Genomic DNA, 18294 nt, shown 5'->3' with positions numbered 1-18294 from the left:
GGTGCAGTGCGGACGCAGAATCACAACCAAGAAGCCGCAATATATATATATATATATATATATATATATATATATATATATATATATATATATATATATATATGTGTGTGTGTGTGCGCGCGCGCGCGCGCAAAATGTCTCAATTCAATTTCACAGTGGATGGGTCATGGGCGGTCGCAAGATTCATCCTCGTCATAGGGTGTTTGGCGTAATTCTCGCAGCCCACGATAGGTAATCCAATTAAATATAAGCAATATCTAACAAGGTCTAAATTTAAGTTATGGAGTAATTCTATAGTTTTAGAGCATTGTTTTAAATATATGCAAATAAATATTATTGCTTATAACTATTTTGCCCATAAAAAAGTGGTATTCTATTTTATTGGGCTTGGACATGTTAGGGGTTTTCTCCTGTTGCAACACCAAGTCACCGACTATATTTTCTAGTTTTTTGAGATAAAAATATACCGATCCTTTTGGTTCCTTGATCACGATGGAAGCCGTCCCTTTTTCCCTTTGAACCAAATGCACTCTTTTTCCTTCGGGCCAAATGGAGAAAACAAATTCCCCGTGGGGCCGCAAATCCGTTAGGCTTCGTTTGGAAGCCGCGAACCTCGTGGATACCCCGGCCTTTTCCCTGGGCGAGAAGCCCCGCCTGGAACTCAGCCACGGGCCAGATTCCCCTGCATTTGGAAGCCCACGCGGAGGGGGAGCTCAGCCCGAGCCCTGTCTTTTCCCCGGGGCGGCTCCTCCCGCACGCCTAGGTCCGGGCGGCTTTTCCCCGAGCAAGGCGACACGTGCGACGAAAGCACCCCGCCGCCGCAAGCTGTCCTCGTCCCGACACCGCCTCTGCCATCACGGTCCTCAGCCCATCGACGTTGTGCTCGCCCCGCCGCGGTCGACTCCGTCCTCGCTTCCTGCCGCTGCCGCTGCCGCCATCCTCGAGCCTCGTCGTCGCCGCCGCCTCCACGGCCTTCCTCACCTCATCTCCGCTGCCTCTCCCTCAATACGCGACTGCCGCGGTCCCCCTCTCCGTCAACACGTGACCGCCGCCACCTCCATCTCAGCATCAATATCCATCCAGGCCAGCTCCAAGATCCAGATCTAATGTATGGTGTGCAGTGTGCTGCTTCTTGATTCCTTGCATGCGAAATGCTACCTATGCTGGTACATTCAGAAGTTATAAGTTTATTTGGTTTTGTTGGAACTAGCTAGTTCTGGGGTTTTGATCTAGGGCTGTTGGATGTTGGTGTCAGATTAAGAGATTCTTACACTGCCGGAAGTTACTATTACAGCGCCGTAGTAATTAGCTAACTTACTTTGTTTCGTTTCATATGCCTAACAGTTTTTAGTAACATTATTCTTAGTCTAGCTGTTAATTCAGTAGCTTGTAAGAATAATAATTCTGCTGGCAGATTGGAAACGATCAATAATAAGCTAGGAGTAGACTGCATTTCATCTCTTTCATATTTTTGTAGATGAAATAATAAAAACAAATTGTAGCCGCTAGATCTACCAAGGATACACAAAGTCAACTCACCAAAAGATTGAGAGGGCATCATTCTTTACTTTGATCAAATTCAGCCATGGTACTTTCTCCCAAAATACATTATTTTTATGAAAAATACATGTTGTCTCTGGTGGAAAGATTGATGTTAGGAAGCTCTGTAATGCTGATGTTAGTGACACGATTGAATAATCGATTATTTTAAAAAAGGATGTACAGAGTGTGCACGCTGCTAAATAATTTTCAGTGTGCAAGCTGCTAAATTTCTGAGAATATAATAGTGGTATGAAGAGTTATGTGTTCCTGATTTTTTAGTATAATTTTGTTCCCAAGGATGTCTGTCCCTTGCTCTCCAAAGAACCACTGGGAGCAAGAACTCCAACCTCAGTGAACTTGTGCATGATGTCCTAGTGCCCGACTCGCACTTTAGGTTGCTGGGTATCTTTCTTCCATACATGGTGCATCATCCATAGATTGATCCGTCTGACAGACTGAGTGTATATATCCGCAAAAGTGCAAATGCATATGTTCTATCAATCTATATAATATAAATATAAATGGCTCCTCTTCTTTCTTGCTAGCTAGCTAAGAAACATGTTTTTTTCTTGTCAAGGATGCTTTCATCGATGTGCAAAGAATACCTTGGTGGTATATGATGTCAGTATGGCTTCTTGTTTTGTTTACTTGCTCAGATCTCCGCATTAACAGGACAGATTAATTTAACAATGATTGGTCACTATTCATTTTTAGCTTAATTAATAATATTATTTTTGTCTTGCGTGTTTAGTGTGATAGATTATACATGATAGATTAGTGAAAAGTGTGTAATACAAACATGTCTCCACCTCGCATTCAGCTATCTATGTAAGCAAAGGCATTGATACATTAATGTTCTGGACTCCTGGTAGCCAGTGGATCATGTATATAAAGGATGAATCGAGTTAAATAACCAATCTAGAGTCTGTGCATCATGGTTAACTCCCTTGTGCTATCATCTGAAAAATTACCCTGAACAACGGCATTGTGTTGTAAAGATTTCATCATAATATGGTCCAAGTTCTGACATCTAATTGCACTGCCTGGTTCAAGTTCTCTTTAACATTTTTTATGTGTTCTGATATTGGATTGACATTTGTTGAATATCACACATGTGTAGACTGTCAATTTGCCTGCCTTCCACTAACAATTTCTTACTAGTTTGCAGCATGCAGCATACCACAAGGTCATGAGCATATTGGCATTTGAAACTGGAGGTCCTAAAGACACGTGCAGTTGTTGAGAATAATTTGCAAATTTGTTTGTATAATATTAAAGTTTGTGCTACCTACTTAAGTTAGCATTGAATTAGGAACAAAGATGCATATATTGGCTGAGATGATACTCATCAGTTTATCAAGAAGATATTTAACAGTTATGGACGTTTGAGTCTCATAGAATGTATGAAGTTTGATTAAGGAAATATATTTTAATTGTTATTTTTTAATCCTTTGTTTTTTGTTTTCAGAATATTTTTTGAACTGTGTTTTTAGTGTTTATTTGGAGTTTGGGAACATTGTGCATGTGAAATTTACAGATATACAAGTTTGTACGTTCATCCGGGTTACTTCGGCCTGGCTTTCAAATGGCGACAGGGAAGGGGGAGCGACGGTACTTTGGCGTTTGCTTCCAAACGGCTCCCGGGGATACGACCAGCCGCTTAAATCCCCGTCGGGGGTTTGCTACCCAGGGCAAATCTGGCCCGCGTCCCCAAACTAAGCCTTACGGTTCCGAGCGGCGCGTCGTCACAAGTTCTAATCAAAGCGCAACCTGCGCATATATATAGAGATGGATGGAATCCAACTCTTCTGGTCTTATCTACAAAATCGAGTCAAAGACAAGGAAAACGATCGATCCACCAGCTGACCACCATGCCGGAATCCGAAGTGGCGCCGGCGCCGCCACGACCGTCCAAAAGGTCTCGGCACGTTCAAGAGGCGCGGGCGCCGGTGGTGCCGCCGTTTCTACCCAACGAAGTGATCTTCGAACACATTCTGGCGCGCGTCCCGGCCGCTGCCATCGTTCGCTTCCGGGCGCGGGCGGTCTGCCGAGAGTGGTGCGTCGCGCTCACCTCCGATCACTTCGTCCGGGCGCACCAAGCCGTCAGAGCCGCTGCTGCCCAGCCGCCGCCGGAGATCGTTTTCTTCACGCCCACCGCCGCAGGCTCTACCACCACGTCTTTCTACTCCTCAGTGCTTACGTCAACCGCACAGCAGAACGGCTCGTCAGCCCGTGAGCTCGTGACCGTGGATGTGGACGACATGCGCGCCCAGTCTGTGCGCGCCGACGGCCTGGTCATGTCTGGCACCAAGCCCTGCCGCGGGCTCACCCTCTTCTTTCCAGCCCAGCGTGTCCGCGTACCACGTCTGCAACCTCTCCACGGGAGAGCACATCTCCCTGCCCCTCTGCCCATGGGCTAGGAGAGTGATCCCCCACGGTCCCTACGTGCTCTCGAGCACCGGGCTCGGCTTCGACCCGGCGGCCAACGAGCACAAGGTGGTCAGGCTCTTCGAGGACCGGAACAAGCAGCCGCACTGCGAGGTGTACGGCCTGAGGTCCGGCGGATGGCGCCCCTGCGCTGGACAAGTGCCGCCGCACGCGCCCAAGGGTCTCTGTAGCCGGCCCCCGGTGTCTGTGGACGGGTATTTCTACTTGCACATGTACTGGCACATGAACACTGCGATGAACTTTGATGACCCCGAAGCCAACTTGTTCGGAACGCCGGAGCCCACCATCCTGTCGCTCTCCGTGGATACCAAGCAGTTCGGGTGGATACACCCGCCGGAAGAACGGGCGCGCTACGCCTTCCATCTCGCCGACCTCGACGGCTTTCTGTGCGCCGTGGTGGACACTGTTAGTCCCAGATCACAATCAACCGCTGTATGTGGCTGGATCACACGAACAAGAACAAGATCGCAAGAAAGCTCGGACAACCGTCACAATGACGACAGGGTGACAGTGCCCCTTTTCACTTTCAAGTGTTCACGATACAGGATACCTAACCTACTTACAGAGTAATCACATCACCTCTTAATACATCCACTCCTAATACATGGAGCTAATAACACCACACTTTTACAAAATAAACCCTTAAACATGGATACAATTCACTGGAAAACACATTCTTCAGAAACTGTCGAAGTCGTGGGCGCGGTCACCACTCCCGCTCCGACGTCCAAGTTTCAAACTGAACTTTCCCGCCTCAGCTCCACTCCCTTGCTCTGAATCTTTCTGAATGAACCTTCAGTGAACATTCTTGTCAGGCTTAACGCCAACATGCTCCCCCCTAAGCCTGACAAAGTCCAAGGTCTCTCACACCAAGCAAATGGATCATCACTGTCAATTTTGCCATTGGCAGTGGCTTGGTTAATGCATCAGCCTTCTGCTCATTCGTTCCCACTCTCTTCACTATGATTTGTCCTCCCTCTATGCACTCTCTTATAAAGTGATACTTGATATCTATGTGCTTGCTTCTCCCATGAAACACTGCATTCTTCATAAGAGCAATAGCTGAGTTGTTATCAACAAAGAGAGTTACAACTGCTGGCTTTTGCTTCATCACCTCACTGAACAAATTCCTCAGCCATAATGCTTGCTGAGCTGCTGCTGTTGCTGCTTTGAATTCAGATTCACATGATGACAAAGACATTGTCTTTTGCTTGTAGGAATTCCATGTGATCAGATTTTCTCCCAAGTAGAATGTCATTCCACCTGTACTTCTCCTCTGCATCACATCAGATCCATGGTCACTATCAGTGTAGCCCACCAACTGACCTGCACTCCCTCCTTGCACATACACAAGTCCAAAGTTCAAGGTCCCATGCAAATATCTCAGGATCTGTTTTACAACTTTCACATGCATCACTGTAGGCTTCTCCATGAATCTACTAGCAACACCAACAAAGTAGGAGAGGTCTGGTCTGGTGTGTAGTAGGTATCTGAGACGCCCAATCATTTTCCTGTACTCAGTTGAATCCACTGGTACACCTTGTTTATCAGCATCAAGTTTGCATCCAGGATCCATAGGAACTCTAGTAGAGTTGCATTCTTGCATACCAAATTGTCCAAGGACCTTCCTAGCATAACCTGACTGCCTGACAGTGATGTATTCACTTCTCTGATCAACTTCTATTCCCAAGTAGTAAGACAACAGACCCAAATCTATCATCTCAAATTTAGTCATCATTTCATTCTTGAATGTCTTGACATTGTTTGGATTTCCTCCTGTCACTATTAAATCATCTACATAGACTCCCAGGATGACTGCATTTGCTCCTTCTCCTCTGGTGTAAACTGCCTGCTCACTAAGATACCTGCTGAAACCTAGCTTTTTCAGGCCCTTGTCCAACTTGACATTCCAAGCCCTAGGTGCTTGCTTGAGTCCATAAAGAGCCTTGCTCAATCTGAACACAGACTGCTCTTTTCCTTTCACAACATAGCCCTCAGGTTGTGAAACATAGACTTCTTCCTCCAACTCTCCAGATGATGAACTTTCCACCCAAGATTAGCTGCCAATGCTAGCATGAACCTCACTGTGTCTAACCTGGCCACAGGTGCAAACACTTCTTCAAAGTCCACCCCATGCTTTTGCACATACCCTTTGGCAACTAGTCTGGCCTTGTGTTTCACCACCTCACCATCAGAGTTTCTTTTTAATTTGTAAACCCATTTCAAGCCAATAGGTTTCTTCCCAACAGGTAGCTTAACCAGCTCCCATGTGTTATTTTTCTCTATAGATTCCATCTCCTTATTCATAGCATCTTGCCATTCTTGATGATTTGCTGCCTCTCTGTAACAAGTGGGCTCACCTGTCTCAACCAGCAAAGCTTGCACTTCTGCATCCTCCAACTCCTCTTCTGAATCTGCTAATTCAATTTCAATAGTATCATCATAGACTTCATTCAGACTTCTGAATCTTAGAGGCTCACTGCTGCTCCCAGAGTTGGGTGAGAGGGCTTCTCCATTAGAGATGTCATTCTGTGGTGTAACTGGTTCTGAACCTGCTGCATTCAACTGTCCTAGACCTAAAACAGGAGACTGTGGCAGGTTTGGTTCTGGAACTAAACTTTCACCTACATTTTCTATCTCTGTCTCAACTGAAATAACATCATCAACCCAGCCATTTCCACCAACAGGAAAACTCCCTAATTCAGTGTCAATCTCAACAACAAACTCAGGTGAACTCATTGATCTATCAGCTGAGTCCCATTTCCACACTGTTCCCTCCTCAAAGACTACATCCCTACTGACAATAATCTTGTTAGTGTCAGGATCATATAGCCTATGTGCTTTGGAGCCTTCCTCAACTCCAAAGTATACAAGTGCCTTGCTTCTATCATCTAGTTTTTTCAGATGTGGTGCACTAAATCTTGCATGACTTGTGCAACCAAACACCTTCAGATGCCCAAGAGATGGTTTTCTTCCTGTCCAGGATTCATAAGGAGTGACATCACCTAGCACTTTTGTTGGCAACCTGTTCAACAAATACACTGCATGCCTCACTGCCTCACCCCAAAACTTTCCTGGTACACTCATGCTTTTCAGCAATGCCCTGGTCATTTCCATCACAGTCCTGTTCCTCCTCTCCACCACTCCATTTTGTTGTGGTGTGTATGGGGCTGTGAGCTGCCTTTTGATCCCTGCCTGTTCACATACACCTGCAAACATTCCACCAAGGAATTCCCCTCCTCTGTCAGACCTGAGGGTCTTGATCTTGCAATTACTGAAGTTTTCCACTTCTGCTTTGTACTTGACAAAAGCTTCCACAGCTTGATCTTTGCTCTTGAGCAGAAAGACATGCATCCACCTAGAGTAGTCATCCACCAACAACATAAAGTATTTGTTGCCACCTGCTGTTGCTGGTACAATTGGTCCACACAAATCCACATACACCAAAGACAGCTTCTCTGTTGCATGCCATTGTGCTGACTTTGGAAATGGTTGTCTTGTTTGCTTAGCTATAAGACAATCACTACAGACCTGTTCAGGATGTTCTATCACAGGTACACCAGTAGCCATTTCCCTGTTCACCAATTGTTTCATTGCTCTAAAATTCACATGCCCCAATCTTCCATGCCAAAGCCAGGCCTGGTTCCCAATGTCTGCAATCAGACAACTAGTTTCTACAGTTTTCAGATCAATCTTGTACAGTCTGTTTTGTGTTCTAGAAACCCTCATGATCATTCTATCTGACTGTTTATCACACACTTCTAATTCATCATCATCAAGAGTAATTCTATGACCAGTTTCAGTCAATTGTCCAAGGCTAACAAGATTACTTCTAAGCTTGGGTATATAGTAAACATCAGAAAGCACCCAATGATCACCATGTTTCCCTTGGAAAACAACTGTACCCCTTCCCTGAATTTCTACTGTAGAATCATCACCAAATCTCACCTTGCCAAGAACAGCATGATCTAACTCCTTGAATTTCTGCACATCACCAGTCATATGGTTGCTAGCTCCATTGTCAAGAAACCATACATTGCCTGAAGGTACACCCTCATCAGTCAAATGTAGCTCAGGTACTATCTTCACCTCATTCAGAAGCACTGTCTGAATCTGCCTCTCTGAAGAGTACTGTAGCTGGTTCGACAAAACAGTCTCAGCCAGCAAAACAGTTGGCTCCTTCTCTGCAGCCTTCACCAAATGTGCCTCCTCCTTCTTCTTCTCCCCTGGACATCTATTTGCATAGTGTCCATAGTCATGACACTTAAAGCATTTGACATGACTCTTGTCACGTTTTGCAGTGCCATCCTTCCCGGTGTCACCACTGCTGCCTCGGCCGCTGCGTCCACCACCACGACCTCGACCTCGGCCACGCCATCCACCATCACTCTTCCTACCTTTGCTTGAGGAATCGCCTCCCGCGTTCCTCTGCCTGGCTTCCCACTCGGCCTGTGTGAGCAATACTTGCCCACTCTCCGATCGTGCACTCCCACTGCCATGACACGTGCGCTCTTCAAACGCTTTCAACCGTCCAACCGCCTCATCGAACGCCAAGGTCTTCAGGTCGTAAAACTGCTCGATCCCAGCCACCACGGTGAGGTACCGTTCCGGGACGATGTCGAACAGCTTCTTGACCAGATCTGCGTCGCCGATGCTCCCCCCAAGCTGCTGCATCTAACTGATAGTGATGTCAGTTTTCCCACAACTTGGTCAAGCGGATCATTCTCCTTCATCCGGAGCGCGTCGAATTCGCTTTTCAGCGTCTGTAGTCGCGCGTCTCTGACACGATCTGCGCCGACAAACCGAGCCTTTAGGGAGTCCCACACCTCCTTCCCCGTCTTCTTCTTTGCAACTTGCATTAGAATGTCGTCGGGTATACACTGAAGAAGGTGCGCCTTGATCTTCTTGTCCTTCGCGGTCAGCTTCGCCGCCTCCGCCGCGGTTGGCGCCGCCACCTCCGGATCCGGCTCCACAATCTCCCACTCCTCCCGATCCTCCATAATTGCCTGAACGCGAATACACCAACTGGTGTAGTTCGAGCTTGTCAGAGATGGATACACTTGACGCATTTCTTGATGCGCTTCCCCGCTCCCGCTGCCGCTGGCAACAATCGACATGGCTAAGATCTAGAGTGGCTCCGCAATTGATTGAGGCTCTAATACTAGATGTTAGTCCCAGATCACAATCAACCGCTGTATGTGGCTAGATCACACGAACAAGAACAAGATCGCAAGAAAGCTCGGACAACCGTCACAATGACGACAGGGTGACAGTGCCCCTTTTCACTTTCAAGTGTTCACGATACAGGATACCTAACCTGCTTATAGAGTAATCACATCACCTCTTAATACATCCACTCCTAATACATGGAGCTAATAACACCACACTTTTACAAAATAAACCCTTAAACATGGATACAATTCACTGGAAAACACATTCTTCAGAAACTGTCGAAGTTGTGGGCGCGGTCACCACTCCCGCTCCGGCGTCCAAGTTTCAAACTGAACTTTCCCGCCTCAGCTCCACTCCCTTGCTCTGAATCTTTCTGAATGAACCTTCAGTGAACATTCTTGTCAGGCTTAACGCCAACAGACACTAGCCTCACCGTGGGACAGTACGAGCTCTGGACTTTGACGGCTGCCGGCTCGACGACGTCGCCGTGGTCGTTGCGCTACCGCATCAGCTTGGCGAGCCTGCCCCAGCCGATGAGGGACGCCTTGCACGCTGGGTTCCGCATGCTCCCGCTCGGCTCCTCGCCCGGAGGAGAGATCCTTCTCGCCACGAGCCGCCACGAGGTGTACGCCTACCACCCTGAGAGCAACCGTGTTCATAGGGCGTTCTCGACGAACGACTTCATAGACACCCTGACGCGCGAGTCGGAGCTGCTCCTCACCCCGTCTGCCGCCGCCCTGGGGCCGGTGATGATGTGGGCAGGCTGAAGATGAAGCCCGGCAACCGTATTGTTGCCAGGCAAGGAGGACGAGGACCTACGGACTGTCGTAGAGACGATGTCATTGTTATGGTCATGCGGATGTTCTGCTTTCATCAGCGTGCCTCCCCGGAGTCTAAGAGGCACGCGGCGCACACGAGCGACGTCGCAAGGAGCACCGCGCAGATGGTGAAGCCACAGGCGGCAGAGGAGCTCGAGGTGGCGCCGGCCATGGCTCGTATGTGGGGGCAGGAGGGGTATTGCGTGCGGGAGTGGGAGGGAGGGAGGGAGAGAGGAGGCGCTGCTCGGCTAAGGAGGGTGAGTGAGAGGAAGAGAGATGACAGTGATGAACCCTAAATTCATGTATATATATGAAGACGGCTATCGGGCCTCGCCTAGGCTTGTTGGGCCTCGGCTTTTTTAGAAGCGGGCCTTATAGTGTGCCCGCCTTCGAAAATGGATTTATAGAGACGGGTACCTTAAAACGACCGTCTCCGGAAATAGACCATTTTTTGAGGCGGTTGTCTTAAGGTGTCCGCCTCCATAAAATCATTTTTGGAGATGAGCATTTCTTGACCGTCTCCGTAAATAAAAATGACCGCCTTCGTTAATCGCCCAGCAATTTTCGAGGTGGCTGGATTTTTTGACCGTCTCGGTTAATAAAAGGACACCGTCTTATAAAATCATTTGTGTAGTAGTGCAATACGCCCTAACATCTAGGAATGCAAGTATGCTAGCCCACGAACTTACATATAGATTTAGGTTGCCGCTTAATTAAGCGGCTCATAAAATTAAACCTATATACGAGTTTAGGGGCTAGCTCTTTTATATGATCCTAGTGACATTTTTTTAGTTTTATTTTGAATAATTCATTATTTTATAATATTGATGCAGGCCTTCTCACATTGCTTTGTTACATACATGTACCGTATGTACGTGCATATTTGTTTATCTGTAGACTTGGATTTGCTTGAACCGTCGCCAACTGCAAGGAACCCTATCTATTGGACAAAACTTTATATTAACCACACCTCATCACTTCATCGGTACAAACAGACCATGTGTATGTATGTTTCCTTGTGCATGGACGATGGATCAATGAATCAGTGAACAAACTATATGTTGTTTATTACTAATTTCTCTTTCTTCCCTTCTGGCTCGCGGGCCAAACGAGTCAGCTTGAGCCAGTTAACGAGCCGAGTCGAGCTAGACTTTTGGCTCGCGTTAGCATAACGAGCTGAGCCGAGCCAGCTTGTTATCCTAACGAGCCAGACCGAGCCAAGCCGAGTTGGCTCGATATCCAGCCCTACCTAGGAAGCACATTGAACCCTACCGGGCCACCTAAAAACTCTCCTCTCAAAAACTCAAACCGCATATAATGCTCGCCCCCAACAATAGATTGGAATTAAATCGTTTCTCTTAATGCAAAATGTAAACAAAAGGCATATGTCGATGTAGCTCTACACTTCAGAGACTAGCATAATAATGATTAATAAACGAGAGAATAATCTAACCTACCGAGCAAGCTCATGGTTTTTTTTTGAGACAATGTGCACTATGATCCAGCTCCTCCTCGTCAAGTTCGGGTGAAGTTGCTTCCGCAGACGTGTCTTCTACCTCAGTTGCTTCTGCTTCCACGCGATGGGTATCGCCGGCCGGCAAGAAGTACCACACGGGGCTCGACACGCCTCCGGTCGACACCGCTGGCCACCGGCCGGAGGCTCCGGTTGCCATGATGTAGACCACAGCCTTGCAGTCTCCCCCGCGCAGGCCGTCCCAGTAGTAAACGCTGTTGGCGCTCACACCCTCGCCGCGCACCACCGCTGCGTCGTTCAAGCCGACGAACAGAGCGTTACCTCGCAGATCCTTCGCCTCGACCACGCTCCAGCACGGGCTGCGTGGCCAGTCCCCTGGATCGAACCTCAGAACGAAGACGTCGCCTTCAAAGATGTGGATCCACCGCCGGACTCCTCCTGCCGGCGCGGCGACGGTCGCGTTGCCAGCGCCGGTGGGCCGCCTCCATACCTGGTAGAGCACGCCGTCGCAGAGCACCAGGTTCTTGGTGTCCGTGAACTTGGAGATCATGTCGTACGGTGAAGGGAAGATAGCGGCGCCGCGGGGCAGTTTCGGTAGTGGGCCCACCTCCATGGGTGGCACTCGTCGGCGGCGGCAGGAGCGGCGGCGGCTAAGGTGGAGCACGTGCACCTGGCCGTCCTTTGCCAGGCAGTAGACCTTGCCGTCGTCATCGCTGTACGCCACGTCGACTGACGACGTCCCTGTCCATGAGCAGGCCCGTGTCGTCGATGTGCGACCGGCCGTCGGACGCCCTCTGCACGACGACCCTGTTGGGCCGGCACAGGCTCACCGCGGTGAAGTCGAGCGGCGAGAAGACGATCTTGGGCGCCGGCTCATGCGTGGGCTCGTAAAGCTCCGGGCCCAGCGGGATCTCCTGGCCCGTGAACGGGTTGAACAGCAGGGGCCCCGCGCGTTACCTGTCATGCGAGGCGCCGACACAGCGGCAGCCCACGGCACCGATCCTAGTCGGCCGGTGCAGGTCGCCGTGTAGGAGCCTGGCCCAACGCTATAGATGGCCATCTGGCATGGGCACTACGGACCGGCCCAGGCACGACACTAAGAAGCACGGCCCGACCCACTCCAATCATGCCCGTGCCTGGCACGGCCCGGTTGTAATGTCGTGCCTGGGCCGCAATGTTGGCCCACAGTGCTGGCCCAGGCACGGCACGGTTAAAGGCGAGGCACGGCTGCCTCCGAGCCGTTGATGTCCCTTCCCCGCACCTATCCACTGTTGGATCTGCCCATTGGAGGGGGAGGGGTATATAACCGGCCTCTCCCCCGTCGCCCCGTATCCACCCAAACCCTAATTCATTTTTCACCGACACTCTCTCTCTTGTGTCGCTCTCCTCTCTTGGTCTCTCCTCTGCGACTGCGACGCAACGACGACGACTCTCCTCTCCTCTCTCGCCTCCGACCTCCTCTCTTCTTCTCGCCTCCGGTGGCCTCTTGAGCCACCGCTGGCCGACACTGGCACACGACACGGCCATGTATACCCCTCTTCTTGATCTCGCTTCATCGTTGTAGCCTCGTCCTACTAGTCATCTCCGTGTCGGAAGTCGTCACCGTCGTCGACCTTGCCGGATCCGTGCTTCGTCTACGTCGCCAGTGATTCTGGTGCTCCGGCTATGAAGGTATGACTAACCCTAACCCTAACCCTTGCTCTAACCCTAACCCTAACCCTAACCCTAGATCTATACTAACTCTTTGTTTTTCTGAAGTCATTGAGAAACCGGGGCGCCGACGCATGACGATGGTTGGATCCAACGATGACACGGTTGAGGTCGGTACCAACCAAGAGAGGCGGTTGTGTAGGTTGGCCGGAGATGATGACGAGGATGACCTACGCGAGGACGCCAAGGAGCTGTTCAGTCGTAGCGTTCAAGCTCCCATCGATGTCGGCGATGATCAAGAAGGCGGGGCAGCAAACGTCGGGGAAGGGGACAGGGACGAGAATAGCACCAAGCGGTCACGTCCCTCTACCTCGGTAGTGTGGCTGGATTTTAAGAAGCTCTTCAAAAAAGTGAATGGTAAGAAAGTCAGGTATGGAGCTAAGTGCATCCATTGCTCTAAGGAATACTCTGTGCTCTCTAGTGGTGGCATTGGTCACCTCACCCGGCATAGGGATAAATGCCCTAGGAGGCGTGAAAAAACTCGCATGTCTCAGTCACAGATCTCTTTTAATCCTGACGGTAGTATACGTAATTGGGAGTACTGTCCTATTGTTGTTCGTACTCAACTGGTTCGATTGCTTGCTAGGCTTGATGTTCCTGTCTCTTTGGGAGAATCTGATGCATTTGAAGAGTACATTAAAACTGCTCGTAATCCTAAATATGTTTTCAGTCTCTAGGCAAATCACCACTAGAGACATGCTGAAATACTTCACTGATTGCATGGCTAAGCTTGTTGAGACTGTTAGTTCTACTAGTGTTAATTGTGTGTGTCTAACCTCTGATATTTGGTCTGGTAATGCCAAAGAGGACTAACTTAGTGTTGTTGCTTACTACATAAACTCTAATTGGTAACTAGAGAAGAGAGTGTTTGGTCTTAGGCTTATTGATTGTTCACACAATGGACAAAACATTGCTGATCGTGTTGCATCTGTGCTTGCTGATTATGGTTTGACTGAAAAAGTGTTTGCTGTTACTTTGGACAATGCATCATCTAATGTATCAGCCATGCGTAAACTTAGACCTGTGTTGTCTAAATATCTTGGTATTGAGGTTGTAGATGATCCTGTTGAATCACAATCAGACAATGTATCATCCCTTACTACAGTTAATTCAATGTTTTTACATTAGCATTGTGCATGTCATATTATCAATCTGATTGTTAAGGAGGCCCTTGAGGCTCTTAAGGATTTGATTGAAATATTTAGAACTGTAATATCATTTTTAAACTCATCTAACTAGAGAATTGCTACATATAAAAGTTACTGCATTGCCACTGATGTTAGGCCTATAAAGTTTTAGCTAGACATGGAAGTTAGGTGGAATTCTACATATCTAATGCTTAAACATTTATTTCCTCATAAGGTCACATTCACTACTTTCATGCATGCTTAATATCCTAGGGATGAAGGTGATCAGTTGCTTTTAATTAATGACCATTGGGCTATGGCAGAAAAATGCTTAAATTTTTTGAAATGTTTTATGATTCTACAGTTGCATTGTTTGGTGTGTACTATCCTACATCTCCACTTATGATTCATTATCTTGTTAAGATTGCTATACACCTCAAGAATTATGGTAATGATAGTCACATCAGACCTGTAGTTCAACCTATGATAGATAAATATAATAAATACTATAGGGACATACCTTTGCTTTATTCTTTTGCATTCATCCTAGACCCTAGAGTTAAAATGAAAGGTTTCAATAGAGTACTTAGGAGGTTGGGTAACCTTACTAGTACAGATTATACTACTTACTAGTTGGGCACTAGAGCTTGACTTACTGATATCTACAATAAGTATGAGGAGAAATATTGAGCTATTAGGTTGAGGAGGATTGTCCCTCCTAACCTATCTGGTAAGAAAATGTCTGCTTGGAATGAAATTTATGATGATGATGATGTCTGTGGTTCTACTGGTGGTATGCATCTTCTAGCTGCTACTCTAAGCATGGCTAGAGATACCTCTGCAACTGCCCTGCTATAGGCTGCAAGTTCTTCAACTTCTAATGCTTCTGAACTTATTTTTAACTTAGACTATGACACTATGAACCGGTTAGATGATAATTTTAACATCTTGAACTGGTGGCATCAGCACAAACTCGCATATCCAATGCTATCAATCATGGCTAAAGATGTTTTAACAGTTTCTATGTCCACCATATCTTTAGAATCCACTTTTAGTATGACTGGCAAGATCATCGAGGACCAGCGGAAGAAGCTAAAGCCCGAAATGGTGGAGATGTTGACCTGCATCAAAGATTGAGAGGCTGCAGAAGTAAGGCTGCTCCACATGGTGGAGGACAAGGAGCTTGAAGAAGCATTTAAAGAACTTTATCTTGATTAGTTATCATTTATGTAATGGGACTATAATATTATGGACTAGACTTTGATGTAAGGACAATAAACTTTATAATTGGAGCTGGGTTGTACTCTTTTTTCATATCTAGGGTTTCTCACAAGGGTGAGTTTTACCTAGATAGATTTTTAATGAGGCAGTCATTGCACTAAAGCTCTCTATAAACTATTATTTTGTTATCTATGCCTATGTTTGTGTTGTGGAATACAAGTTATGTGTTGTTTATTGTAAGTTTGATCTCAATTCAATAAATAAAGTGACATATCTGCTTGTCTATCTCAATTTTGTTGAAGTCCTGTGCTCATTCTGAGTTAATTGAGGGGTCAGGCACTTTAGTGCCCATGCCGGCACGAGCACTGTAGTGTCGCTGTGCTCAGTGGCACGACATGGCACGTCTAAGCACTTATAGTGTCGTGCCTGAGCCGTTACTTCATCACGGCGGCACTAACAGGCACGACATGGCTAACCTACCATGTCGCGTAGTGCCGTGCCTAGCCGTGTCTTGCCTGGCTGTGCATGGTGCCGGTGCCGGGTCGGGCGGCCTGTTTGGCTAAGTATACCCAGCGCCGCTCATGGTGGAAGCAGGCCACGAGCGACACAGGGTGGCCCGCTGAAAGGTCCCAATGGCTAGAGGGGGGTGAATAGCCTAATAAAATTTCTACAACAACACTTAACAAAATAGTTAGACAATTATGAGGCGAAGCAAGTGTTGCGCTAGCCTACTGAAAATACAAGCCACCTACCACAATTCTAGTTTAGATAGTGTCGATTCACACAAGAGCTATGACACTACCCTATGTTAGTGTGCTCTCAAAGGCTAACTAAAGAGCCACACCAACTAAGCAAGCAAGCTCTCACAACTAGCTACACTAAAGAGCTTGTCAACTAGTTTACGGTAAAGTAAAGAGAGTGATCAAGAAGGTTATACCGCCGTGTAGATGAAAGAACCAATCAATCATAAGGATGAATAACAATGAAGACCAATCACCTCAGAATCAATGATGAACACAATGATTTTTTACCGAGGTTCACTTGCTACCGGCAAGCTAGTTCTCGTTGTGGCGATTCACTCACTTGGAGGTTCACATGCTAATTAGCTTCACATGCCAAACCCTCGATAGGGTGCTGCACAACCAACACAAAATGAGGATCACACAAGCCACGAGCAATCTACTAGAGTACCTTTTGGCGCTCCACCGGGGAAAGGTCAAGAACCCCTCACAATCACCATGATCGGAGCCGGAGACAATCACCACCCTCCGCTCAACGATCCTCGCTGCTCCAAGCCACCTAGGTGGCGGCAACCACCAAGAATAACAAGCGAAATCCGTAGCAAAACACGAACACCAAGTGCCTCTAGACGCAAACACTCAAGCAATGCACTTGGATTCTCTCCCAATCTCACAAAGATGATGAATCAATGATGGAGATGAGTGGGAGGGCTTTGGCTAAGCTTACAAGGTTGCTATGTCAATGCAAATGGCCAAGAGTGTGAGCTTGAACCGGCCATGGGGCTTAAATAGAAGCCCCCACGAAATAGAGCCATTGTACCCCTTCACTGGGCACTGATCGAGGTGACCGGACGCTCCGGTCCTACTGACCGAACGCTGCTCCTCAGCGTCCGGTCACCCGATGGCGGCCACGTGTCTCTTGCGTTCAACAGGGAATGTTTGATCTCAACGGTCGACATGTTGACCAGACGCTCCGATAGAGTTGACCGAACGCTGAACCCTCAGCGTCTGGTCATTTACAGTAAGGGTCCAAAATGAGTTTTTGCCGACCGGACGTGTCCGGTCATGCTTGACCGGACACAGCCCAGCGTCTGGTGCTTAACCCTAATCACTGTGCCGACCAACAACATGACCGGACGCAGCCCTTCAGCGTTCGGTCGCTGAGTGACCCAGTGTCCGGTCCTTTGACCGACACCAGCATCATTGTGAACAACACCATTTCACCTCTAACTTCTTCACCCTTGCTCAAATGTGCCAATCACCAAGTGTATCACCTTGTGCACATGTGTTAGCATATTTTCACAAATATTTTCAAGGGTGTTAGTTCTCCACTAGATCCTAAATACATATGCAATGAGTTAGAGCATCTAGTGGCACTTTGATAACCAGATTCCGATACGAGTTTCACCCCTCTTAATAGTACGGCTATCAAACCTAAATGTGATCACACTCTCTAAGTGTCCTGATCACTAAAACAAAATAGCTCCTATGGTTTATACCTTTGCCTTGAGCTTTTTGTTTTTCTCTTTCTTCTTTCCAAGTCCAAGCACTTGATCATCATCATGGCAACATCACCATGTTATGATCTTCATTTGCTTCACCACTTGGAGTGTGCTACCTATCTCATGATCACTTGATAAACTAGGTTAGCACTTAGGGTTTCATCAATTCACCAAAACCAAACTAGAGCTTTCAATCTCCCCCTTTTTGGTAATTGATGACAACCCTTATACAAAAATATAAATTAAAATTCAATTAAATCCATGTTGCTTGTCCAAGCATATTTACCATGTGTAAAAGGATATGGACAAGTTTCATGAACCCCAAATGGTAGCAATTGCTCCCCCTACATATGTGCTAAGAGTTTGGATTGTAGCTTGCACATATGCTTAGATAGGAAATATAGGAGTCAATATCTACCATATGATGCTAAGGTATAAAAGATGGACCTTTGAAGCGTGATACCAATCGGAGTGCACCAATATACCATCCTTAGCACCATGGTTAGCTCAATACCACTTTAGAAATATTTGGAAGTGAAA

At 47.4% G+C, this 18294-nt stretch overlaps 2 pseudogenes; one reads left to right on the top strand and one right to left on the bottom strand.

Annotated features, from left to right (window-relative positions):
- The first annotated feature begins 3413 nt into the window (after positions 1–3413).
- Positions 3414–4560, top strand: LOC136468721 (uncharacterized; annotated as a pseudogene).
- Positions 4561–11446: 6886 nt separating this feature from the next.
- Positions 11447–12407, bottom strand: LOC136468720 (uncharacterized; annotated as a pseudogene).
- Between the last annotated feature and the right edge of the window lie 5887 nt (positions 12408–18294).

The sequence above is a fragment of the Miscanthus floridulus genome, chromosome 8, assembly GCF_019320115.1.
Source record: "Miscanthus floridulus cultivar M001 chromosome 8, ASM1932011v1, whole genome shotgun sequence".
NCBI lineage: Eukaryota > Viridiplantae > Streptophyta > Magnoliopsida > Poales > Poaceae > Miscanthus > Miscanthus floridulus.
The sequence above is the reverse complement of the archived record's forward strand: the minus strand, read 5'-3'. Positions and strand labels throughout refer to the sequence as shown.